The sequence below is a fragment of the Panthera tigris genome, chromosome D3, assembly GCF_018350195.1.
Source record: "Panthera tigris isolate Pti1 chromosome D3, P.tigris_Pti1_mat1.1, whole genome shotgun sequence".
Taxonomy (NCBI): Eukaryota; Metazoa; Chordata; class Mammalia; order Carnivora; family Felidae; genus Panthera; species Panthera tigris.
This window is the reverse complement of record NC_056671.1, coordinates 91,226,020-91,253,770: the sequence shown is the minus strand read 5'-3', so window position 1 is coordinate 91,253,770 and position 27,751 is coordinate 91,226,020. Positions and strand designations below refer to the sequence as shown.

At 49.9% G+C, this 27,751-nt stretch overlaps 1 long non-coding RNA gene across 2 annotated transcripts; it reads left to right on the top strand.

Moving 5' to 3' along the window:
- The first annotated feature begins 111 nt into the window (after positions 1-111).
- LOC122232656 lies at positions 112-22,788 on the top strand. Of its 2 annotated transcripts, none has more exons than XR_006210027.1 (3): positions 112-1,027; positions 17,185-17,319; positions 22,097-22,788. It is a non-coding gene; the product is annotated as an uncharacterized LOC122232656 (long non-coding RNA). The 2 variants fall into 2 exon arrangements; XR_006210026.1 differs by lacking the exon at positions 112-1,027 and adding an exon at positions 16,855-17,041.
- The last annotated feature ends 4,963 nt before the right edge of the window (positions 22,789-27,751 follow it).

The window sequence follows — 27,751 nt, the reverse complement described above, 5'->3', positions numbered from 1 at the left end:
ACATTGCGCCGAGTGACCATATGTTGGAGGATTACACTTACATGAAAGGTCCTGAACAAGTGAGTCCAGAGAGAGAGAGAGCGGGTGAGTGGGGGCTGGGTTGGGGTGACGCAATGGGCCTGGTGCAGACAGGAACAGGGTTTCTTTTAGAAGGGACAAAAATGTCCTAAAATTAGATACAGAGGATGTTTGCACAATCCTGTGAATATATTAGAAACCATTGAATTGTATACTTTAAGTGGGAGAATTCAATGGAATGTGCATTATAAGTCTAGGAAGCTGTTACACACACACAATTCTTACCCACAAAGAGCTCCGAATCACTGCATTCAAGATATTTCCATGTCATTCTTCTGATAATTATCAAAATAATTAGATCTGGGACTCTGGCAATTTAGGTTTTTTCCCCCTTTTTTTACAAGTTCAGACAGCAATTTCTGCTATTGTTAGAATAGAAAAGTATTTCTAGTTTCCAAAACAGTCTTGCTCAAAGTCATCCTGAGGTGTGAACAGTCTTCCTGAGGCATGAATTGTCATCCCGAGGTATAAACAGCCATCGTGAGGTCTGAACAGCCATCGTGAGGTGTGAACAGCCTTCCTGAGGTATGAGTAGTCATCCTGAGGTATGAACAGTCATCTTGAGATGTTAACAGCCATCCTGAGGTATTAACAGCCATCCTGAGATGTGAACAGCCCTCCCTCCTGAGGTATGAACAGCCCTCCTGAGGTATAAACAGTTTTCCTGAGGTATGAACAGTCATCCTGAGATGTGAACAGCCATCCTGAGGTACAAACAGCCATCTTGAGGTATGAACAGCCCTTCCGAGGTATGAACAGTCTTCCTGAGGTATGAAGAGTCACCCTGAGATGTGAATAGCCATCCTGAGGTATGAACAGCCCTCCTGAGGTGTAAACAGTCTTCCTGAGATGCGAACAGCCATCCTGAGGTGTGAACAGTCTTCCTGATGTATGAACAGTCATCCTGAGGTGTGAATAGTCATCATGAGGTGTGAACAGCCTTCCTGAGGTATGAACCTTAAATGACAGATTCCTTTGTTTCTTCCACCTTTCTCTGCTGACTTCTTATCCTCACCCACAGTTATAAAAAGTATGCTACTATACTGACAGCCCTTTTTAAATTATCCTAAATTAGGAAATTTAGGGCACTGCGGGACTATGATATTGACATTGTTAAATGGGTACTGATGGGTAGGTGGATATAGTAACTGTGAATATTTTAGATATCAGGTAGCAAAGATCCCTTGCTTTCAAATTTCATGAACGCAAAATTTTCTTTAACTTTTAGTAATTTGGATACTAATTGTAAAAATTGAGAGAGGAAAACATCTCCATTATGTAAGAGTCACATTACCACAAATTGCTTCTTTGAACTATTTATGGTGAAAAGAACATTTGGTCACATACAACTCATAGATGAGTTGCCCAAGAAGACAAACTGTGGGATCCCCTGTTCCAACCACAAAACTCCAGGGCATGGGAATAGAATGCTTGTTTCTGAGCAACGCTTCCACTCTGTCACCATCCCCACCCTTGTACCCGGAAGGATGTGGGCCTGCATCATGGGGCTGGCTTTAGAACTAAACGAACTAGGGTACATGAGTTTCTTGGGACAGCGTCTGGGATACAAGAGCGCTCAGTACTTCAGCTGCTGTTGTCATGGTCACCATCACTGTCATTGTTATTATTTACCCGCTCACTGAATAACTCTTACAGTAGTAATGACTTATCAGAATGAGTCTCCTGACCATCCCTGGCTTGTCCGAGTTTTGCATCTGCCCGGCAGGTGGACCCGTCCCTAGTCGGGAATGAAATGCCCAGGTTGGGTCTCGGGTCGGCGCCGGAGCCTGGGGCGACAGCACCAGTTCTACCAGAACAGGGCCAGGAGGATGAATTCCCCGCGTGGCATCAGGGGCAGTTGTTGGCAGCAGGCAGGTGACGTTGGGTGGCCCCAGTCAACACATGTCCGCTGCACATTCCATCCAAAGACATGCCTCTGGCAGGGAGGCTGGTCCGGGCGGGGCGGTGGGGCTGCGGCACCTGTTGTCCTGGGAGACCGGGCCCGAGGCCGCGTGTGCTGGCAGCTGTATCTTACGAGAGAACTACGAGAACGGAACTGCCGAGAGCTGATGTGCGTGAGCCCCACCGCGAGCTCTCCCTCAGGTCATCTGTCTGTGCACCCCGCCTTCATATCCAGACACCGTTCCAGGCACTGGAGAGGCCGGTGCGGGTCTTCAGGCCAGGACCCGGCCTCGTCCCCAGCTCAGCGCCCGCAGCAGGGATTGGGTCTGGGGGCTGAGTTGCCGAGCTCTCTCTCAGGTGCCCGCCGGCCTCTCTCGGCCTCCTGAAGAAACGTGCTTCCTCCTGACCACGTTTGCAGCCTTGCCAGTGGTCACTGGTCTTACAGGTAAAGTCCCCGGCCGGCTGCTGGGGAGCCCTGCCAGGTGCGGAAGGGCGAGGCTCGTCTTGGAGGGGAGAGCTTAGAGAGGGCTCTGTGTTTCCCAGAAGACACCCAGTCGTATTTCCATATATTAAATTGTTTCTCTGGTGTTCTTAGGCCCTCACCACGCCCTCGGACCCTTGGCAAATTCGCTTAGTCTTGTCTGTCTTGTTTATGTAACGAACGACCTGTCCTGTCTTTTGGTGGTGTGGGTGGTGGCTGTGAGCACGTTGTGATAACTTACAGGGCTCTGGGCACTTGTGTCAGGGGCCCGGAGAGGCCTGCTGCTCAGAGAGGGGCACAGGGCTGTGGGCAGTCCTGACCTTCTTTGGATTTCCTCTTTGCTTTAGGAGGGTCAGGTGATCTTATGGAGCTGTCCTATTGGCTGCTATAAAAGCCCAGCTCACCATCTTTATAGATAAGGAGCTCAGGGGACAGTATTGTGGGGCATATTATGCCCCCAGCAAACAGTGTTCATGTCTTAACCCCGGTGCTTGTGTATATGACTTGGAAATAGGGTCCCTGCAGATGTAATCAAGGTAAGAGGAGGTCATGCTGGAGTAGGGTGGGCCCTGATCCAGTGACTAGTATCCCTGTAAGAAGAGAGAAATTCATACACGCACACACATGCACACACATGCACACACACACACATGCACCCACATGCACATACACACAGGAGCCCTGGGGGCCAGGGCTCTCACACCTGGGGCCTTGGGCGAGACTTCTCTGTGCGACTCCTCGCAGCCGCCGTGGTTCTCTGTAGCCTGGGAAGACAACCAAAGGTGATGAGTCACTCACAGCGTTTCCACGGAGGGGAGCCCCCGTGACTTCCGCGCCTTCAAGTCGTAAAGACAAGCAAAAGTGCTCTTTAGAATTAACTTCCCCTGAGCAAGCAAATAAATGCGTTTTCACACTTTCAACGGCCTCTCAAGGATCAGCTGCTTCAAACCTGCGGACTCCCCAGACATGGCTCTGTGAGGCCGTGAACTTGCACATGCAAATAGCCACAGAGACCCTGGTGGGGGCGGGGGGGGCTCGTTTCTGGATAGTCCTGTGTGTAGGAGACACACCCTAATTTAGGCCTTGGCAGGATGATGGTTTTTCTTTCACCTTGGATTACTTGGATATTTTTCAAAAATGTAAGTAGCGTATGTTTTCAAAGCTAATAAAAAGATTTTACGTTTCAGTTGAGAGCTTAGCGACACAAACTCGAGGTTCCAAGCTCACTGGAAGCTTGAGATGTCCCCGCCCCTTCCCCAGGGGACAGGGGTGGGAAGAAAGCCGTGGAAACCCCATTCCGCTTCCAGAACCATTCCAAGTAATGAGGAGAGGCCACGGCATCGGAGGGAATTTTGGCAAAACTAGTGGGAAACGTTCCTTTGAACACACAGCATTTCTACAGAGGGTGGTCCCCGCCCTGTCCCCACCCGACCCTGCTTTTAGCATTAACCTTTTCGTAATTGGAAATCCTGATGGTGAACAAAATTTATAATGACATTCAAAGGCTAGAGGAGTTGAAAATGCGGACAAAGCCTCAAGCTGACAAAGAATAACAGCTCATCATTTCCCTGTTTCGCTGAGGTTTAGTGAGGAGGGCGGCTCGAAAACATCCAGGGAGGGTTGCTTTGTCTGGAGAGGAGCCTGAGGAGCTGACAGCCCCTTTCCGGAATATGCAGAGGTGGACGAAGGCAGAAGCTGTCTATCCTTCCGCCATCCGCCCCACGACACCGGGAGGCCGGGGCCCGGGGCCTGCGGTTCCCTGCTCGTGGGTACCTGCAGGGGCTGGCGGATCCCCAGGGAGCCCCACTGTGAGGGCAGGAGCCCTGGGCTCCGAGGGGCACCTTCTGCTCCCCGGGGGCTCCTGGGGGCTCACACTGGGGCCGAGGGTCCACACGCGTGTCTCCCAGCAGCCTGTGACCCACACTCTTTGCCAAGTGCCAGCTTTATCCTCCCACAGCCCTGGTTTGGGGGCTGCTTCTCCCCCGGGCGTCTTCTGGGCTTTTCTCATGACGCTCAGTTTGTGGGAGAGTAAAATGAATGGCGGGCAGGGGAGCAGGATGTCCAAGGTTCAAGTGAATGGAACAACTAAACCTACAGAGAACTCTCGGCCACGTGCAGACTTCGCTGGAGCCTGATGTGTCTAGAGATGGCTGCACCTGTGTCTGGGGTATTGACCTCCCACGTGCCACACGGCGGCCATGGTGCTCAGGACTCCATACAGACTCGTTTTCTGCTCCCAGAATGAAGGCAAGTGCTGGTGTTAGGTGGTGCACAAACAGGAAACATCGCTCACCCAGAACAGACGACCGGGATGGCTAATTGACTCCGCTCGGCAGCTTATGACACTGACACAAAGCGAAACGAAACATATCTGCGTGAGTGTGAACAAGAGCCTCCCGCGCCCGTGCACGAGTCCAGACAGGCCAGCGTGCACGCACGCAGAGTCAACACCGACGGTCCCCTGAGCTCCCCTCGCCCCAAACACTCACGCCATCTTGAGCCCAGTCAGGTCCGTATCTGGGAACCCTGTGTTTTCTGCCCTCGGACACACATGCTTCTCCAAACCGCGGCTTTCACTGCCCCCTCCTGTCTCCACACCCTCCTCCCCAGTCCCGTAGCTCGTTGTCACCACTGTTTTCTCGGGTTGGTGTGAATACCAGGCTGGAAAGGAAGTGACCTGGGACCCAAAGAGAGCATCTCAGTTTAAATGGAGAGCTCTCTTCGCCGAGCCATATCCCATCCCACGGCAAGGAAATGGAGAAGGGAGGGCACATTGTGGCTGGGGAAAAACCAAGGAGCCTATTAGTGCCAGATGTGGTGGTGAGTTCATACACCTTGAACCACATCCTGGAGAAGCCAGCAACCCAGGAATGCCAACGGGCACAGGTGCAAAAGTCCCAAGAAGAGCCTGCTCTCTCTGGCCACAGGGACCCCCTAGCAGGACAGAGTACTTTGACACAGTCACGGACCTATCCTGTCCAAACGCAAGGAGAAATGCGTGGCCTCACCCCTACCCCACCAGCAAGGCCAAGACCAGAAAGTTCACCACCATCTAGAGGGAAGAAGGTGGTCAGGGGATGTGCGCAATTTCCCGACCTTGGTCGGCCTTGCAAACCTCTTGCACAGTGATGTCTAATCTCAATCCTGGGAGAGGTTCTTTTTTTCTTTTTAATCATACCATCCCTGTTGTATGATGCATAATGAAGGAGGAATTTTAACTTTAAAAAGTGGTTTTTGATCAGTATGTCATTAGCGATTGCACTCGAACGTTCATTTTGACACAAATGATCATCGTTCGTACATCTGAAGACACACTTCAGCTGTCCCCATGGAGAAAGTGACGTTCCCCATTTAATTCATTTCAAAATGATTATCTGATAAAAGCATGTTTTGTTGACAAACACGTTTTTAAATGAAATACCATATCCTGTTTGGTTTTGGCTCATCAAACATACTAAAATATAGATGGGCAATTAGCTTCGTGTTATAGTAACAAAAACAGACAAAAAGCACAGTTATGGTCTATTTGGAATTCTTGCATATTGTTCTTTAAAAACCAACTGATTTGTTTTTATAATATTTATGTTTTTACGTGGTTACTAAATGTCATATTTAGTTAATATGCTTTCAGAGATGTCGTAGGAAATCACTCTCTCTTAAATGGAAACTAATTATGCCATTATTTCATTCTTTGATAGAAAAAATGAAATGCTATTACCACTTAGCGATGTGAACCCCCTTACGGGGACGTATGATGGTGACACATCGTGGCTTGTAGGTCTTTCATTCTGCAATGTTTGGGGTCTTCTCTGCTTCTTGAATCTACAGATTTCCATCTTTTGCTAAATTTGGGAACTTTTCATCCCGTTTGTCTGAACACTTTTTCAGCCTCCCCTCTCCCCGCCACCTCCCCGCCCCCGCCCCACCCCCACCCCACGGCCGTGACAGGAATGTGATGTCTTGTTCTGGCCTCAGGTCCCTGACGTTCTGATCTGGCTGCTCCTTCACTCCAGTCTACTTCCTCTCTGCTGCTCAGACTGGGTGACTTCTGTCACCCCACCTTCAAGTACACTGGTTCTTTCTCTGTCCTCTCCATTCTGATGCCGAGGCCCCCCTGAGTCTTTCATTGGGATGATCATATTTTTCAGTTCCAAAATCCCGACGTGGCTCTTCGTCATGTCTTCTCTTTCTTTGCCGAGAGTTTCTTTTTTCTCATTTGTCTCAAGTGTGTTTGTAATTGTTCGTTGATCCAGGGTGGTTTTTGGTTTTGTTGTTGTTGTTTGTTTTTGTTTTTGTTTTGGTGGCTGCTTAAGAAATCCTTGCCAGATAATTCTAACATCTCTGTCATCTTGGTATCATACATCTTGGGTGTATTTTCTCATTCAAACGGAGATTTTCCTGGTTGTTGGTATGATGAGTAACTTTTTTAATGATAACCTGGCTTTCTGACTATTCTGTTATGAGGTTCTGGGTCTCATTTGCAATTTCTGCATCAGCAGCCCGTCTTTGACTTGTAGTCTCCCCACTGGCCGTTTGCCTTTACTGTTTTGACAAACTGAGTTAGCCAGGCTCTCGTCACTGCCAGGTGCACGTCGTGATGGTACCAACTCTGCTGGGCCTCCCCTGACCACCTTCTTCCCACTAGGTGGTGGTGAACATTCTGGTCTTGGCCTTGCTGGTGGGGTAGGGGTGAGGCCACGCATTTCTCCTTGCGTTTGGACAGGATAGGTCCGTGACTGTGTCAAAGTACTCTGTCCTGCTAGGGGGTCCCTGTGGCCAGAGAGAGCAGGCTCTTCTTGGGACTTTTGCACCTGTGCCCGTTGGCATTCCTGGGTTGCTGGCTTCTCCAGGATGTGGTTCAAGGTGTATGAACTCACCACCACATCTAGCTGGTCTGGCTTTTCTCTTTGCCTTTCGGAGTCTTTCTGTGTTTGTTTCACATATGAGGTCCAGAGATTTTGCTGTACTTACTGGGACTAATCGGGAGATGCGTGTCCACTCTGTCCTAGCCCCAAATTGGAAATGTTTTCTGGACTGTGTTCTATCATTTTCTTAGACCTTGTCGAAAGTTGTTCTTTCTCCGTAGTCCCATTTTTCCGAGCGTAGCAAACCCTGTTGGGAGGGCTTCTGTACCAGGGCGCACCAGCATGAACTTGGCCTTGGGAATTAGAGGCATTCACATTTCACTCCAGCCCTGTGACTTCGGTGCTGTGTGATCTGGGCAAACGACTGACCATATCCAGCTGCTTCCTCTGTGAGACAAGCATAACACTCCTTGTCCTGCGGGGTTAGAGCCCTTGCGACAAAGCGCGGTGCCTGGAACTGGAGAGGCCCAGGACCTGGCGACTAGTATTGTCAGCACTTTTGCTTTTGTCGCCAAACTTCAGTTTGATAGCAGGTCTGAAAAAAAAAAAAAAAAGAGCACACACGTTATATTCAAAGGACAGTCACTTGTGATTTAACATCCCTAGTACACACATGCAGCCAGTGCCACTGTCCTAGGCGTAGTGGGCCAGCCTGGGCAGCACGGGCGTGGCGGGATTTAACAGTGGACTGTGGCAGCCCTCTGTCTCCTTCTAGCTCTAGCTGCTCTGCACATTCCAGAAGCTTCCCTTTGGGACTGGAGCCTCGTGGAGGCACAGCATTGACCAAGGGAAGTGTGGTCTTCGTTTCACATCAAGTTTCTTGTAAAACGCAACACACGCAAAGGAGCAAAACCTTGTCCAGGGGTGGTCTCCTGCCGGGGCCCCCAGAATACGCCCGCAGGTGTCGTGTCCATCCATCGCTCCCCTGCCCAGCCTGGAGGACGCCCACAGGGGCTCTACCTGAGAGAGCACGGAAAACCCTGGTGTGCGCTCCAAGCCCTGGTGGTGGCTTACCTACCCCGCTGGATCCATATCCCGAGGGCACGTACGTGCCCGTGGGTACACACGACACACGGGAGCCCCTGTACTGGAGGAGACGGGGAAGGGGCTCCAGGCTGGCGCTGAACTGCCTTCTCCTGGTGCTTCTGTGCTCGTCTCCTCCTCTGTGCTTTCTCCCGGACGGCAGCCTGCACCACGCCTGTAATTCCATCACCACTAGATTATAAGCCATGGGCACATGTCAGCCTCTGTCCCCAAGTTCAGATCTTAAACGCCTTGTGTTCAGGCACCACTTTAGTGGTTCAGAGTCATTCAAAGGCAGTCAATCTGTCCCGCTGAAATTGGACCTGGCTGGGCGTTCTCCTGTGCAGGATAAAAGCCAAAAGTAACAGGTTTGAATGTCCTTAATGTTTATGTCTGTCTTCTCTAAAAATGCCTTTTAATTTTCTCTGAAACCTGTTGCCCTTTTTTCATTAGAAGTGAAAGCAGCTGTACTATGCGATCTACACCGAATACCATATGTAATTATATTTCGTTGGACATATTAATCGTTCACGTGAATAAGTTTGAGAGACGTTAAAGAACGAACATTTCCCTTGTGTTCTTGAATTTTAGCTAACAGAGTTCCTTTTGGCTTCTTACCAGCTGTGTGCTCTTGGGCAAGTTGCTTTGTTTCTCAGGGGCCTCAGAGGCCCCACTGGTGATGTGAGGAGGATAAGAGTCCCTGGGTCAGAGGGTCGTCATCTGGGTCACGTGAATTACAGGACTCCCGTGCTTGGAGCATTGCGTGGTGGGTAGAAAGTTCGGTTAATGCTAGCCATTCTTTCACCGGGATGAAGTTCCTCTCCAGCTCTCACTCTGCTCCTCGCCTTGCTTCCTCCTCATGTGACATCGATCAGCGGCTCCATCTGGACATGGAGGCCCCTCTGGACTCGGGTAGGAAACAAATAGCCTCATGGAAACTGGTGACCTCGCGGGGCCCTGGGACCCTCGCTGCTCCTGCTGTCCGGGGGGAGTCTTGCTAGGGTTTTGCTCTTTAAATTCCATCTCCTTTTATATATGTGTGTCGTTCGTCGTTCACATTAGGAAGATTGCCTAAATGGGAATTGTGTCTAAATATGCTATTTATACTAACCAAGGGATGATACTCTTTAATACTCTGCAATGGTTCTCTTTCTGTTAGCTAATTCCCTGGTAACCACAGTGCTTGACCCCCAGGCCCCAGCCCTTTGCAGCCTTGAGACTTGGAGCGAGGCCTTGAAAAAAAAATAGAGTTTCCCTCTCAGAAACGTCTGTCGGCTCCTTCCTAGTGTCTTCTGCCCTCCGAGCTGATGGCCGATTGATCATCCAGTGATTCGTCCCAGCATCGTCCCAGATATTGATTCCAAGATGAGCAGTCTGTAATTAGGTGTGAGGTCATCCCTTTCATAAGATGGTCAGACTCTTCTGCCGACCCTCAGGAGATCCTGTCTGTCCCCTGGGACTTCCCACGGGATGGCTCACGTCCCCTAGTGACGCCCGCCAGTGCCTGGAGTGGCCCAGAGTATACAGCACCAGGCTCCCCGAAGAAGAGCATCCTCTCCAAGGGGACACTCGATGATTCACTTTCCCCTGGGCATCTCACAGTTGTGTTGACAGAAGTTTTCTTTAGCAAAAATAATAAGCTCAAACATTAAAACAATTACTCTGTTCTTTGGCTTTCCTCTTTAGGGAATGGCATTTTCTTTTATTTTTGCTTTCACCTAATGTCATTGAAAAATGTTAATATTTCTTATTTTTCCTGTGCCGTGGCCCCTCACGAAGCTCGTTGCTGTGTAATTCTGTTCACGAAGACCCGTCTTGACAATCTGGGTGGATCCTGACTGTTGGCGGCTGCAATTTTAACATTCGGTTGGGTGTGGCTGTTCTCGCAAACACAGCAGGTCCACGGATACAGGCGTCTAAGTTCTGGTCCCCAGCGGGAACCCCCCGCTCTCGGCTGTGTCTTTGTCGTTGAGCAGTGAGTCCACATTTTCCAGCAAAGTCGTGCATCCTCTTCGTCCATCACCTCTCTCTTATTGTCGTCTTGGTGAGCTTCGTTCTCTCCCCCTGCCAGCGGGGAGGGTCGCCCACACCAGATTTGGACCAGCTGGGAGCAGGTGAGGGAGGGGTTCCCACGGTCAGGGGCTTTTTCTAGTATCTCCTGCCTGGAGCCCACTCCCCATGCCAAGCCTTTGTTTACCACATTCAGAGAAACCGCTGATCATTTTCTCCACTGCATGAACCTTCACTCTACTGCCGGACGGACGGACGACCTAGGTCCTCACCTGCTGGGCAGCACGCCGGAGGGGCCCCTCCCGGGGGTTCCTGCAGCTGGGCTGCCTCTCCCTGTCAATCCTCATCCGCAGAGACTCGTCTGCCACCGCTCCGTCTGCTCCTGCCTTCCCCACGCTTGTCGAAATACCTCACCTGCTGCTGTCTTCTCCCCCTTTATCTTTGTTACCGTGAATAAAACTCTTCGAATTCTTCTGCAGGGGTTTCAGGAAAAGGAAAGAACACGCATCCGGTCAGCCCACCATGTGAAACAGAACATATGCTTGCTTTTCTAAGGTTCTTTTTCTTTGCTTTTCCTTCCTCGTCTGTCTCCCCTGTAAATATTGCCTCTGGGTGTGTTGTGACTGATTCCTCCAAGCCATCTACCAAGGAGGGATTTATCTGTAAACCTCCCTCTGTTCCTTCCTGCCGAGGATCAGATTAGTTACAGCCTCTGTCTGATTTGACTCCTCCAACATTCTGGAAGAGGAAATCCCGTCTCCCGTGTAGGCCACAAGGCTATTTGGTGGTCTGTGGTCAGCTGAATTGTTTTTCCAGAAGGTAACGGAGTTAAACGCCCCATCGTCACGGGATGGAACTGGGAGCTTGGGCGACTCGACCAAAAAGGCCACCTCTTCTTCATGTGGTGCCTGTAAATGGACCCCACCGAGACAGCCCTGGGGCTTAATCTCTTTTGCCTTAGCACGTCTGGTTAACGGCTTCGGACTTCCTGAGAGATTTAACTCGGTGGAGCTCGGCGTTTATCCCCACGGAGGCAGACCCTTCCTGCCGGGACCGTGCCGTGAGACAACGTGCAGCATTTTCTCCCCGGCCGAGAGAGAACGGAATCCCTCATCCACGCGAGGAAGCTTTTGTGACCTTGAAATTGTTCAGGTCTGGTCTTTGGAGAAACCTACTGCAGGGAGGGGAAGAGGGAAAAAAAAGCAACGATGGCTTCCCTGCAATACACGGTATTTTTGTGCAAGTTTCCCAACATTATTTTCTCTCCCAAGGAACAAGGAGGTCCCCGCTAACCCCCCAAAGAGTCTGCCCGCGGTCCTCCCTTGATGTCCTTGTAGACAACGCGCCCCGTTGTGTCGCGACTATCCTACGTCCGTCCTTGCAGGACTTAGGAGTACAGCGTGCTGTGATTCTGAGTTCCCGAAGTACTATGAACAGCGATTACCATCACTTCCCATTTTAGCCTCACTCCTCAGACTCTCCAGCGACCGTGATTCACCGGCTGCGTCTCTGCGGAGCCAGGAGGGCACAGCCTCACCCTTTGAGAGTCAACGAAGGCCGCGGGGAGGCCGGCGATCAGACCCAGGCCATGGCCGGTCGGGCCAGAACGTCCCAGCCCGACACCGCGGACAGTAAATAGCAACACCACTCAGACAGAGAAATCCTAGAAACGTTGAAAGAAAGGGGCCGTATGAGAGAGGGAGACTTCTACCCTTTTGGAATCGAAAACTAATCATAACTTCCATTGCCTAAATTTAGAACATATTTGAAAGAGCAGTTGACATATATTTTTATACAAATGTGTCGATCTGTGTTATCCTATGACACTTATTTTGTGTTCCGTTCAGTCATAACGTTGTTAGAATATCACTGGCTTAATCTACAGTGAGAACTGGGCAGTGCTCAGAGAAGCAGGGGACAAGGGAGATGTCTCAACAGGAGGAGGGTCCACTTCAGGAGTCTCTGGACGGTCTCTGTTCTCCCCGTGGTGGTGAAAAACTGGAACCAACCCGAACGGTCAGCGCCCTGCTGCCCCTTCCCGCTTCCTGCACGCTCAACACTGCAAGAAACACCACCAAAGTCTGATGTGCTTGCAAAACTGCGATCCTAAAAATAATTCAATCACCAACACATGTCCCCTGGCATGAAGGTTTCAGCAGCAGCATGCACGCACGTTTTTAGTAAACAGTTCACTTTTATGCCCAGCGTATAATCAGTTGCTTCCGAAAATATATTGTAAGTAAGCAGATGAGGGAGACAAAGTTTATTTTCCCCAAAGGACTGGTAAAAAATCAAATGTGCTTAGGAGAAATATAGCATACTGCCTTCCCTGGAGCCATTGGTACCACTGTTCTAATCTGGACATCAGAACATCTGGGTATAGATTATTAAATAAAAGCAATGCCTTTTCCATATCCAGACCTTTCTGTTTTTTGAAACAGAGGTATTTCTGCCATGCTGGCAAGAGAATATTGACTCTCACACTCATTCCCAGTTTTACTGGTGACGGTCCCTGTCACTGCACTCTGGGGGCTTTCCATGCGGGACGAGGGTGGAACCAGGGCTTCCACGGAGCACAGGGCAGACACTGCGGCAAAACAGGACATTCAGACCCTGGTGCCCCGTCTCCCTGCTGTGTGATGTGACACGTGTGGCACAGGCTCTGTATCCCGGTGTTTAATGTGGGATAGAGATAGCCGTGGCCCTTCCCCAGTTGGGGTGTTGTGCGGACGGAGTGACTCCGTGGAAAGTCACTCCGCACGCTAACTGGTTGTCGTTCTTACTTAAGGGGAGATACTGATCTGGCCCAGGTGGTTGGGTCTTTCCCGCTGGGTGTGACCGAAGAGCTGAACTCCCTTCTGCTTCAAAAAGTAGATATTCACTCCATTATTTGGAACATGGTGTCTGCATCCGGGCTTCCTCATCTGATGTGAACAATAGCATTTATTCCCCAAGTGATTTTACTCAGGTATTATGGGCAAGAGGCTTAAAAACACTAATTTACGGATAGGAAGTGACTGTGTCTCCTCAGGGAAGGTCCTTGATAGTTCCTGATGCCATCGGTCAGAGCTGAAATTCTTTTCCTTTTAAAGAAGTTTGGGACTCCAGATGAAAGACATTAAAAAGCTGTCAAGTAGATTTAGTGTTGAGTAGATTCCAACATTCTCCATTAATTGGGTAGCTTCGAACAGCTGAGATCCACATCTCCTCGCAGACAACAACTTGAGAGAAGATGGAGGGAGAAAATGGGTTCCGGAAGGAACGGGACCAGGGACACAGTCCTCCCCGGGGAAGAGCCCGTGGAAGGGGAGTCCAGCCAGACGCCCAACCTCCCTCGTTCCTTTCTCGGGCTTCCTCCCCTCCCCCCAGCCTGTAGCTGACGCCCTCCTGGCAAACCGTGAGGCCGCAAAGCCCCTTCACCGGAGCGCTGGTGGAGCGAGCAGAAGCGCTGAGCCTTCTTGGCCGACACCAGCAGGCCCCGTGGCGGCCCCAGGGGTCATTTACCGAGAGCCGGCTCTCGCGCCTTCTTCTCGCCCTGCACAGTTACTGCCCTCCATTTCACAGGTGAGGAACGCGAAGCACCGAGAGGTGAACAGCTTGCCTGCTGTCACAGGGCAAGTGCACCCTGTGAGTCCAGAGTCCCTCCTCTTGGCTGGGGCGTGGGTGAGGCTGCCCTTCCGTTCTCCCGGCGCTCCTTCACCTTCACGCAGTCTGAGTGTCCCCAGGCACCACTACTAAGTCTGCGAAAAGTGAACTTGAACTTGACAGACAAGGTCACTGCCTTCTGGGACAATCAAATCCCAGACAGACAACGATGATATGAGCGGAATGCGCGAGGGCCCCGTCAATAAGAACACAAATTAAAGAACTCCTTGTCTCTGGGGCCCAAGTTCTTTCATCTACAAAATGAAAGCATTGGAACACGTGGGGGTCACCCACCCTTTCTTTATTCACCCATAAAAACGCACGTCTTGAGTATTTTTTATGAGCCAGACCCTGGAGACACCACATTCACCTCAAGGAACCCAGAGTCGTACATACGGAAGATGGACACATCCGATGTGCCGTGGATAATGCTGGTCACTCATCTATTCCCTCGGCGACGATTTGTTAAGTTTCTGTTATGCGTCAGAACAGGCAAAACTGGGGAAATCAGGATATTGGTGAATCCTGTTCTGTCCGTATCCTAGCCGTGATATTGTACTATCATCTTGCAAGATGTTACCGTTTGAGAAAACTCAGTGAAAAGTGCCTGGGCCCTTTCTGTATTATTTCCCATAACTGCATGGGAATTACAATGATCTCAACACAAAAAGTTTAAAAGAGGGGCTGCCCAGGGTACAGTCACATCCATCCTTGTCCCGGGATGTTGTGTGGGAGGATGTAATTTTGGAGCCGATGTGACCGGTGAAGGGACACCAACAGAAATGTAGAAGGGTGACCCAGAATCTGGCATCACCGAACTACCTGTCTAACCAACTGTGAACCGTCTCCTTCTTGATTTCTTATTCTGTGGGACAATAACGATTTCTCACTGCTTAAGGCACTTATACCTGGGTATTCTGTTATTTGCGACTAAAATGCTCTAAGTGATACAGTCTTGGAAATCCGAACTGTCTCAGATAAAAGAATTATTGGAACGGGTTTGCCAGATAACGTACGGGTCATCCACTTAACGTTTAAATTTCAGATAAACAATGAATAATACTTTAGTATTAATACACCTCCAGTATTCCATGGGAAAGATACTAAAAATTATTTGCTGTTTATTTGAAATTCACATTTTACTGGGTGTCCTGTATTTTCATTTTCCAATAAAATAATAATACATATTATATATAATAAATAATAATATAAATAAATAATAACAAAATAAAAATAATATTTTTATTTGCTGGTACCCCTATATTGGAACAGGAATGGATGTATACGGTATCTGAAAATTAGAATTTGTATACGCCTCGTTTGATTCAACTCCTGATGAAGGAGTGAAAGTCAGGCAGGATTTATCGTTTAAGAAAAATATGTTTTCAGAGCACTGACCTCATACTTGCTGCATGTATCACAATGTCGAAGGTGGAATTCTTCCTATCCCCGCTTCAGCCAAGGCCTCGAGATAACGGGGGTCAGCTACCCCCAGTTCCTCGCAGGGAGCAAGTTCTGTGGGAGCCCTGAGAGGAGGGGCTACAAGTCAGTTACATGATGCTTGCCCCCACCAACCTCCTCAGCAAAAGCTACAAATTCACTCTCAAGTCAGAGTAAACTGGGGAAAAGGCCCTTTAATTTCAAGTGAAGTTCGGTACTTTACTGTATGAGGCTGGGCACTTTTGTTTCTGAAATAAGGCTGTTATTACTTCGAGAAGTTCCCAAAAGATCGTGTATAATTCAAGCGAGATCAGAAAACTTACGAGATCAGAAAACTTACGAGGACCGGCCTGAGAATCCATCCACGGGGCAGGAAAGGGATGTCAGAACAGAGAGGGATGTCAGCGTGCAGAGGACAGGGTGGTCTCCTGCTGCGTCCCGGGTGCCCTGCTCTCCGGTGCCCGGCTCTGTGTTCTCCCGCCACCAGGCACTCATCTAAGCCCCTGACAAATCTTTGTGCGTCCAATGCTCTTACAGCCCATTGAGGTATATATCTTATCTCCACTTGACCGAGAAGGAAATCCAGACCGGGAAAGGTTGAGTAAGGCACCCAAGAACACACGTCCATTATGAAGCAGTGCGACTATTTGAACCCAAAACTTCTGGCTCCAGGACCACCCCTGGTAACCATGGGGCTACGCTGCCTCCTTCACCAAGTGGAGCGAATGCAACCCATGTCACAAAAAAGGCCCTCTGTTTTTAATACCTCACTAATTTTATCATCATCACCACCACCAGCATCAATCCTAAATCCCCACCAAACCCGTCCTGTGCACCAAACAGGCTTTGCACCATTTGTATCACAGAAATGACGGCTTTCCCAAATAATAGTGCCGAGAAGAGCAGTTACCATTTATTGAGTGCCTAATTCGGACAGTACTAAATCGTCTCCTAATCCCATTGAATCCTCTCAGCAAACCTGTGAGAGTTCCTTCTTTCACAGATAAGACAGCTGCAGTTAGGAGAGAGTAAATTATCCGTGGCTCGCAAGGAAAAGATTCGTGTCCACATCTTTCAGACGCGGTGCCTGGCCCTTGCCGTTGGGAGCATGAGGCCTCCCCGACAGGCTTCCGTCTCGAGTACAGAGTCGGGCTAATGGACTTAGCCTGGGCAAGAGGAAATTCCCCCAGGGCACCATGGCAATTGGTGACACTCTCTTGCTGCCCAACCTTTTCCCTCAATATTTCCATTTATTGGGGGATAATGCTTCTGGATTGTAATTTATAGCACAAATATCCTCTTCCTTGCTCCCTGCAAATTTGATTTAAGGAGGGCACCCACCTTACTAATATTTGGATAGTGTGAAGGAGGTCTGCAAATTTGGAAAATGATATAGCCATTACCAGGCAGCCAGCGTGCCCCTCCTGATGCATTGTGGGTCAGCGAGAGCACGGTGTTTTGTAACCATGGAAACAAACTGAGTTTGAGAAGCCTGAGCATCCAGTTTACCATTCAAAGATGGTAAAGGGAAAAAAGCTCTAAAATCACTCAGTGCCTAGGAATTACTTCTAAAATAGCTAGACCTTGATGAAACCAGGTATTCTGGCCGACTCAGGAGACAGGAGAGGTTTCACCTACAGAAGTGTCACCAAGTCAGCCACCAGCTCCTCAGGGAACTGGAGCCACCAGTTCCCCCAACCCCCACCATTGCTCTTGTATTCACTCTGTCTCTCTTTCCAGAAGGACACCCCACTGGTGGATCCCTAGGGAAGAGTGTGCCGTCCTCAGCACCTGCCCCTTTGCGGTCTCCCTACCATTGGAGAAGACGTCCCCTAACCTGGGCATCTCAAGCCAGTCGCCACATCGTCAAAATGGGTAAGGCCAAGGGACTTCCCTAGAAAATGAAGTCTTTCCTTCTTACGCTGATGTCTTCCTGGTGTTCCTGAGATGACTCTTGAGGGTTATGTTTCCAGTCATGGTCAAATCCAGCAGAGCCTGTGAATCCTTTCTAGCCTGTGCGCCATAAGGAAACAGGGCTGGGGCCACATCTACCTTTGTGTCCATTTCCAAAAATAACTTGGGAAATGTCACTTCTTCTGGTAGCTTTTACAGGCCAAGCGAGCCAAGGCCCTCCTCTGCGGTCCTGACTTTGGCCTTGGAAAGACATGGACTGCATCACTGCTCTACTCACAGCCTTGTCTGTTGCCCTGGCTTTCGCTGTATGTCCATCCAGATGAGATCTTTGGGGCAACAGGTAGTTTCTTCAGAGCAACATCTTCTTGGGCGACTTGACTAATCGGCTCAGGGCATGGGGTGCCCAGAAGTACAACATCTCTGTGCCCGGGAGATGGCCAGGAATGAGCGGGCAGGAAGCCCGGAGGAGGAGCACACACGTATGTTTCCTCCTGGACCCAGCAGCCCATCACCCACCTCGCATGGCTCGTCACAGCATCCTCACGGGTGGTGGCATCCAGATCTGACCTGGGCTCCTCCCACGGCGTGAGCATTGATTGCACGAGCATGTAGCCGAGGAAAGAGCCTGTAATGCCACAATTATTGTTCATTTGTTGCTATGGTGTTTCTGTGGCCTGTTTGGATCCATGAATGTCTTGATTATTTTCAATTCCCATTCCTAGAACGCACTGTTCATCACAAAGTGCTTTGAAACCATCCTCGTGGGCTCTTCCTAACAGACCCACGTTAGTAAGGGCTCTGCCATTTCACAAACGAGCATGAGAAACACGGTGTGCTTTTAATAACGACAATCAGGGAAGGTGAAAGACAAGACACCATAAATGACATTATCGTTCGAATAAAGAAACTCGGCTTTCGGTCACATTACATTTGACATCAACTGATGTTCTGAGGTCAAAGGATGTCATTTGGTGTCACTGAGGCTTTGACACCTGGTTGGCGTCACACGGGGAGGAGATGATATTTGAAGAACAAGGTTACTGTTTTTAAAGGGAGAAGCGGTGAGGCTGGAGGAGATCTGCGACGGTTCTGCTTCTCAACTCTTTGGTTCCCAAAGAAACTAACCAAGTCACAGTCCAATCTTTTATGTATTGGAGCCTATATTCAGAGCAGGCTTACATCACTGTGTAATCAATGCGTAATCATCGCTGTGTGTGCATAAATAACATTAAAACAGTGGGATAGCGTGAGCAACTTAAAAAGAGAAAAACGATCTCCTCCTCTGGGGGAAATAAACCACGGTGTCTTCATGCAGCAGAATTCTCTATCGCAGTGAAAATGAAGGACTTAGAGCTACAAATGCCAGCACACGTGGGACACCACAAGCAAACTTGAACTTAAAAGTAGGTTGCCCACAGCACTGTACCACTTATGGAGACTTCAGAAGTGTGCAAGAGGAAGCAATATATGGCTTAAGGATACACCGCTATGTGGGAAAATTATAAAGGACGTCAAGTGAATGATGAACACAAAATTAGGTTGCGGTGACCTCCAGGAGGAGGGGTGACCTCTGGGAAGAACGTATAAAGGCCTCAGCAGTACTGGTCCAATTCTCCTGCTTCAGGGAGCAGCTGGTCTGAGAGCATCTGTAATATTATTCCTGTGTCTCATGTGCTCTTTTAAATCTCTTCGTTTGTGTTTATGAGCCATAATTTTGGCCATCAGCTTGGTTTTTTCCGTCTACCCGAGATCCTTGGTTTTTCCCATCATCCAGGAAGGCTGGTCCAGGCCTTGCTCCTGCCAAACAGGAGGGTTAGCTTCCTTCTTCACAGAAAATAACTTGCTGTGGTCAGAGGGTATGCTCTCTACTGTTTTGTATAATAGGATCATAAATTATTTCAAACCCTAATGATTAGGATCAATAACAATGAGCAGAAGCAAGACCAGTGGCTGAATCATCAAATACGTGAGTTTCCATCCGAAATAAAGCAACTGTGAACCAGGATGATGATAATAGTTTTTTAAAATTCACAGCAGAGGGGCACCTGGGTGGCTCAGTCGGTGGAGCATCCGACTTCGGCTCAGGTCATGATCTCACCATTCCTGGGTTCCAGCCCCGCGTCGGGCTCTGTGCTGACAGCTCAGAGCCTGGAGCCTATTTCGGATTCTGTGTCTCCCTGTCTCTCTGCCCTCCCCCACTCGTGCTCATTCTCACTCTATCTCTCAAAAATAAATTTTAAAAATGTTAAAGATATAAAAATACAATTAAAATTCACAACAGAATGCGTTGGCACAAACCATACAAAATAAAGTATATGGTCTATTTCCACTTTCTTCCTTTGTATACTTTTCCCGGAACACAACAAGATCATATTGGAGACTAGCCTACCGCGCCCAGCCCTCTTCAACTCGCAGAGAGAGCTATTTAAAGTCACAAATAGTGCCCTAGAGCCTCGCCTAAGCCCAACTCCCAGAGGTGCCAGCCCGCACCTCCCCACGTCTTCCTGGTCCCTCCGATGCGTTCTGGCTCCTGTCGAGAGGATACACAGGCTCGAGTCTGGAGATCTAACAGATTTGGGAGGTAAGAGATGCTTTCTTTCTAAAGCTAAAATCTACAATCTAAGCCACCTACTACGTCACAACCTCCGTTTGTGGGACAGAATGTTGTTATACCCTGGTGAGCAGGTAGGATTCCTAAGTAGATCCAGTAACAAATAGATTTGTGTGCAAAATGGGATCTGACCTGATTCTAGCACAATATGCGATGGCAGATGCTTGTTTGTGTGTTTCCTCCAAAGGCGCTCCATTTACCACCACCCTCTTGTAATTCTTCCAGTATTGTTGGGGGAAGGGCAGTCTGTCACGTGAGCATCCTTCTATTAAAACCTTCTAGCCTTTGACTGTCCAGGACAGAAGGTTTGGAATAGGTAGCAGGGGCTCTTTGTACAGGACGAAAGCAAGATGGCAGGCGGTAAGGGCAACCCTAAATCTTCAGAAACAGGAAACGTCTTAACTGCCCTCTTGGCTTCCCAGTAAAATGAGCCACCACTTTCGGTCGGTCTTAGGAAGCAGAATGGCCAGATGGTTTCCAGGAAGTAGGCACACCTCCTCCAGGCAGCCTTCTCTCGTGGTCAAACCACCTCGCTCTGGAGCATCAGGGCTTCCTGCCTTGGGATGCCCACAGCCGTCAGAGCAAAGCCACGGTGCCCATCAGTGTTCTGGCTGCAACCAGAGCCACCACCCCTGGCTGACCTCGGCACAAGAAATTCACTGGCACGGTTCTGAGTGGGGGGAGGGTCACAGAAGGCTGCCAGGAACTCCGGAATTCTGGAAGTTCAAAGAGCAGGAAGCGGCACGGCCGTCTCTTTGCCTGCAGAGTCTGGCCGAGATTCTAGCACTGGACAACAATACGGTGACCGGAGCAGACTCACGGTGTCACTTCCTGTCAGTGAGTGGCAGATCCGCGGGGAGCCTCCAGTAGGCGCCTCGCAGGTCTGATGCCCAAGTTCAGACCACAAGAGGCAGAGCGGGGGCGGGTCACGGCATCTCACTGCACTTCACTGACTCCCACTCACACAGCCCACCTCGGGGATTCTGCCAAGACACTAGGGAACAACAAACGCCTGTTGAATCCACTGCTAGATTCTCTCTCTCACACACACACACACACACACACACACACACACACACACTCTTTCTCTCTTTGTCCCTGACATTCGCTTCCCAGAGTAACAACAGCTCTAACACAGTGTCGCTCTCCTTATTTCAAACAAACGGTGCACTCACTCCTCCCCGACAGGTGGCAGCCCAAAGCCTGGGCACCGGGGTGCCGCTCCATCCACACTCAGCTTCCGCTCATGTGCGTCCCCACTGTGCCCACGCCTGCGAACCACACCAGGAGCAGCTCCCGGCAAAGTGCACGGCAGACGGACGGAGAGGAGAGCGGGATGAAAATGGGAATCAGCTCCCAAATATCCATATGACTTCAAGGAAGGAGATGCTCACAACTTCTGCTGCTGTCATGAGGCCAGAGCAGATGCTCGTCGCGTCTTCCTACCGTCCTGTTTGGCCTTCGGCCAGCGTCTCAAATGGCGTGAGGTCCTCATACGTGAGGGCTTCCCAGATATTTGCTCTTGAGGGATCTGATGGCTGTCGGTCTGATCTGTAGAGGACTGTATTAGTCAGCACTCTCCACGGAAACAGACCTGATAAGACGTGTGTATATATAGAAAGAGATTTATTTTAAGGAATTGGCTCCCGTAATTGTGGAGGCTGGCAAGTCCCCAATCTAGAGTGGACCACCAGGGTGGAGTCCCAGGGGACAGCTGATGTTTTGGATCAAGTCCAAAAGCTGTTCTGCTGCAAAATTCCTTCTTTGGAGGCAGTCAGGTGTCCATCAACTGATTGGATGAGGCCCACCTACCCACACTATGAAAGTAATCTCAAAGCCCATGGATTTAAGGATTAACCTCATCCCAAAACACCCTCTTGGAAACATCCAGAATAATGGCTGCTCACATGTCTGGGCTCCATGGCCCAGTCAAGTTGACACGCAAAATTAACCATCGCAAGGGGCATGTTAGCCTGTGAGCAAATTTTACCCACAGACTGGTTGGCGTAATGGGACGCCTCTCAGGCTGCCTCCCCTAGATCCCCTCCACGTCTCTTCTGTCCTCACGACCTCCTGTCTCTTGTCAAGTGCCAATAACGATTTATTTCATTCTCCTGTTTGTTTCAGTCTCACAAGAAACGGGAGACAGCCAGCCAGAACTTCTGTCTCCAAATCAGAGGAACCACCGACTTGGCTCCATACTAAATCCCCCAACCGGGAGCATCCGCGAGCATCCATCAGAGTTTCAGGAGTGGGAAGCACAACTACAATAAAAGAAGAAAACACGAGGGGCTCTGGATGGCTGTCGGATGCACCACGGGCCAGGCTATAGTCCCCAGTTACTCAAGCCCGGACAGGTGCTCCTGGGGAGAGACCCCAAGGAGGTGAGGGCAGCCCCTGCTGGCTGAGGTGAGGACAGTTATCTTCAATGACGTGGGTGAGCCTGAGAAAGGCGGGGGAGAGAGGAAATTCTGCCCGGGCCTTGGAGCCTTGTCTTTCGGTGGCAGACGCTGTACTTACTGTTCTTTGGGGACAGATGGGCACCTGATTCCTTCAACGGGCGGGTAATATTCCAGCGTGTGGATATACCACATTTTAGTCGTGTAGTCTACAGGCGGTGGACGTTTGGGCGCTTCCGACTGGGGCTGCCGTGAAGAAGGCCACCAGCGTTTGCCTGGACGTGCGTTCAGTTCCCTCAGGCATTTATCTAGGAGCCGGATGGAGTCTCGTGTTTGACCTCTTGAGTTTCCTTAAGGGAAGGGACTACGTCTCTTCCTTCGGTATTCCCAGCACCTGGAAAAGCCCCACGTAAAATAAACATGGTGTTGAAGCAAAGGGAGGATAATCACGACCCAATGGCCTATGAGGCAGGTGAAATTTTCGTCACCCCCGTGGTTCAAGTGGGCAAAGTGAGTCTCCAAGAGTGAATCATTTGCTAACGCTCACACAGAGAGTAAATGCCAAGGTTGGGGCTTAAATTCGGGTTACCGCCCCCCCCCCCAACCCACCCTCCTGTGCATCTACTGTACTAGGTAGTACTAAGGACTGGAGATCGGCCCTTAGGGTTTGCATCGGTTTCCCGCGGCCGCTGAAACAAAGTACCACACCAGAGATTCACTCTCTGGCGGCTCTGGGGGCCAGAACTCCGAAAGCAGGGTGTTGACGGCACTCATTTCTTCCGAGCCCCTGAAGAAGAGTCTGTTCTCCGTCCGTCCGGCCTTCTGGGGGCTCTGGCAGCCCCTGCTGTTCCCTGGCAGCTGGAGGCATCTCCGCCTCCACTCCCACCACCACCTGCCCTCACCCGGGGTCTCTGGATCACTTCTCTTCGTGTAAGAACCCTGGTCATTGGGTGTAGGCCCCTCCCCCAATCCATTAAGACCTTATTTTGACCAATTACATCCTCAAAAACCCTATTCAAGTAAGATCACATTCTGAGGTTCTGGGTGAACGTGAATTGGGGGGGGGGGGCAGGGGGGACGCTATTCCAACCAGAACACAGTCACAGACCTGACCGGGGGCCTTGGCCCCTCACCAGCTGTGTGACCCCACCGTCCTCATGCCCCCGCCGCGGTGTGACAGCGCGCCCCACACGGTCCCCGTCGCCCTGACGGAATTTCGACATCGTCCCCATGTACTCCCAAGAGCGTTTAATCTCGGACAACAAACTGTGCCGTCTTGTGGGCTCCCCAACACACAGGAAGCCCCCACTAAACGGCAACTTCTGCCGTTAAGAGAAGCAGCAGTCAGTGGTGGGGCCACACGTGTTGGGCAAAGGCTTTCTATAACCTGGGAAGCGAAAGCAGAGCCCACAAAGAGTCCACAGCTGCGGCCGCTAAGTAGCGCAGACCCGTCGTGTGCTGGGGGGTGGGTGGGTGGGGGGGTGGGAAGGAGGGTAAATGGGGCTCTGGTTAGGGCAGCCACCACCCCCCCAGACTGGGGCACCTCCAGCAACAGCCACGGTAACCACACAGCACCAGGACGTGTCCCCACAACAGGGGTTACAACACGGTGCTGAATCTCGTTCGCCACCTTCTCCCCCCGCTGCCCCCGCCCCCAGCACGACCTGACAAATACTGGACCTCCAAAGTCTGTGGGATTCATGAAAGAGCCGTCGAGATTTCCCAGGTCAAGGTTTACCACGCTCAGGAGTGGTAATTCCAGCTCTGAGGGACGGACAGGTGGACTCTCAATGACTTCCATCTCTTTGTAAAGGACGACGTCGGACCCCTCCACCTGCTCTCAGTGTTCCCCAAACATCTGGCAGCAGATCCAACGGTCTTGTTTCCCAAAAATGCAGTTTCCAGGGCCCCAAGCCAGTTCCACTGGTATGAGCCTCTGGGGTTGAACCCGGGAACCTGATTCTCAGATACCATCCCTTAGGATTCTTGTGTGTTCTCAGAAGCCATAGAAGCTGCTGCCAGGAATTGGGGTCTGACGGGAGGAGCCAGCAGGGAGGTCTACGGCCCCACACAGTTTTTCATTTTTTTTCTAACGTTTATTATATTTGAGAGAGACAGAGAGAGACAGAGCGTGAGTGGGGGAGGGGCAGAGAGAAGGGGAGACACAGAATCCGAGGCAGGTTCCAGGCTCCGAGCTGTCAGCACAGAGCCCGATGCGGGGCTTGAACCCACAAACTGCGAGATCATGGCCTGAGCCGAAGTCGTATCCTTAACCGACTGAGCCACCCAGGCGCCCCTCCACACAGTTTTTATCTACCTCTCACCAAATATAGATTAAAAAACATAATCCTAGGACTCTTGACAATCTTTTTTCCCATCTCCTTAAATACGTAACCTAGTGAGGCCTTTGCATGTTCGAATCCGTTACAGGGAATGTATGACATTTCACTGCAGGTCTAGGACTTTCTATCTAATACGGTTGCCACCGGCCAGATGCAGCCATTTAGATTTAAATGAATCGAAATTAAATGTAACACTCTGCTCCTCAGTGCACTCGCCACACTGGCCACATTGCAAGCGCTCAGGAGCCCCGGTGGGGAGGGGGCATGGAGTCGCCTTTCATCCCTGAAGAAAGTAGGGCTCTGGAGGAGTGTTTGTGCACCTGGGCTGCACAGGAGAGTCACCTGGGGAGCCTTCCGAACCCCAGTGCCCAGGCTATACCTAGGCCAATTTCATCACCATCTCGAAGGACGGGACTCAGCCATTTCTACAGGGAGCTTGCACCAGGGTCACTGGTGGGATTGTGAAAGCAGAGCTTGCTTGGGGGAGAATCTCCAGTTCAGTCAGTCCAGTAAGTGAGAATTTGCATTTCTAACGAGTTTCCAGGGAGCACACGTGGCAATCCATGCCTCAGAAGAAAGGTAACCCCGAGAGCACCTACCTGTCCAGAGAGCACCACACTGTCCCCTCAGCAGGGCCCCACTCACCCTATGCAGCCGAGTAAGAGGCAGAGCCCTGTTCCTGAACCAAGGCGCTGTGGCCACTAGGAGAAAGGCTTTGGAAGGCATTAGAACTATCCAAGACAGAGACCCAAACTGAGCTTGAAAGGAAATTTCTCTTTTTCTCCCAACTAACTTCCCTCGTTTTTTTTTCTCTTTCATCCCCATTCCCAAGCCTCTGAGGCTGCTGGCTGTGGCAGCCACTCTCGCCTAGCTTGGCTCCCCATGATGAATGGGAACGAGCCACGGGCCCCTTCCAAATGCTCCTGCCACTGCTGGGCAGGGAAATCCGGGTGAGGTTCCCCAGGTCCTGCGATCCGTCTGGTGTGATCCGTCTGCCTCCTGGTCCCCAACAAAGTCAAAGGTCAACATGGGTTCTACCTGCAAAAATGATGACCCAGGCTTTGTGCATCCTGCGATTTCAGGAAGCCAGAGCCCCATGAGTAATACTTCAGGCTCACACATTTAGACTTACAAGGACACGGGCCACCACAGTATGGGACCCAAACAGCCCACAACGGCCTGTGAAGCCAGCCCCGAGCGTCTGCCAATCACACCACCTTGGTTCTGGTGGAAGGATCGTCCTGCAGTGTTAACAGTCAGGACAGGTAAGAGAGTCCATTGCAAAAAAAAGGAAGTTGCTCTCACCTCATGTCAGTCTCTGTGCCTTAAAGACACGAAGGATAATTGCTTCTCTGAGTTGCTTCATTTCACTAACTCCAAATCTTGAATGCTATTTTGAGGGAAGAAAAAAAAACCAATCTCCACTCTTTCTTAGTCTCTCTTTTTTGATTGGTAATATTAGAATACAAAATGAGTAAACTGAATCCTACCACAAGCCAGAAGGAAATGTAACGTGCTTAAGTATATCACTGTTCCTGTTCGGATTCTGGCAGCGCCGGGCAGTGAAGGATCAGCTCGTCTGTCTTGTTCGGATGACTTTCAGGACGGTAACTGTTAAAAACACAAAGAACAAAACTATAAAGCGCAGCAATACTGTCTTTCAGACGTACCAACAGACATGCACGTCAGTGGAGTATTCTTGAATTCACTTTATAGAAGAATGTAACGTGTTTGTAGTCTCTCCGGCATCTCACAGGGATTTACGTTTCACATCAGATGGAATATTGTTGATTCTTTACACACTTGAGAGCGAGCAGGAAGAGATTCCTTTTCCACTGGAAAGGAATCTAGGGATTCCGGGCATCTTGTAGTTCGTTCATCTTTCATTCCCAAGCACTACCGTGACATTTATAAACGTAATCCCCTAATTTGGTGAAGAAACCCGGCCCTCTGGTTCTAAGGCTCTGCCTTCAATGCAACAAAGCTGGCAGGTCCCACCCAAAACAGGGGGGTTTCTGACTCCCCAGACCTTTGACCACCCTTGTTCCCCTGGGCTTCAGCTTTTCACTCAGGAAATTAAAGAGAAGAAAAGGAAAATATTTAAAATTCAATCACAAGTGTGTCTATGCATCATTAAGGACAGACCTTTGTCCTGTTGCTTTCGAAACGTTGTGAATTCTTCTTGAGATTACTGTTGTACTTTGTTCTTCTGGGAAAAAGAAAAAGCTTTAAGCACCCTAAAATGAGGCTTTCACCTGATACTAATTTTCTTCTTAGTTATAAAGGCCATTGTCTGTTTGAACAAAGAGGAATACTAGCTCTTAGTAGCTGTTTACATTATAGGAATGAGGGCACTGAGGGAGGAGGGGAGAGAACCTTCCTCATTAATGAGCCAGGGACGTTGATTACCGCAGACCCACAAGTTCTGAATCGAAAGGGGACACCCAGATTTTTTATTCTTTCCCTGCAACTAAGATACTATTGTTTCGCATCTGTTAAATGCCGAGAACACATTTTAGACCATTCTAGGTTAGTGTTAAAATTGAGATTAAACAAGCAGTTGAGAGTCTGATTTAAAAACAACAACAACAACAACAAAGCACCCCAGAGCTCTGGGCCCTCGCATGTCAAGTAACACCACCATCTTGTATGAACTGGAGGCGTCCACACTGAACACATAGGGCCCAGGAGCAAGTTAGCCATGTGGGACTGATTCACCCAAGCAGCCTTGACCATTCGGGGGGCTGGCAGGCTCTTACACAAAATAGGCTTTCAATAAATATTTATAGAACAAATGAGTGAATGAATTTCACTTGAATTAAACACGACTCATTTGTACCTCCATAATTCGCTTTCCTTTCAGTGATTTGAAATTTTGCTGACAGCGTCCTTCGGAAAACTTAGAGCAGAGAAGTTTCCAGTGCCTCAAAACTCCCTGGAAACCCCTCCAATCTGAGCAAGCGGCAGAATTCAGCCATACATTCCCAGCCTTAGTCAGAATATTTTTATTTTAAAAAAATGAGCTGAGCCGTCTGTATGAA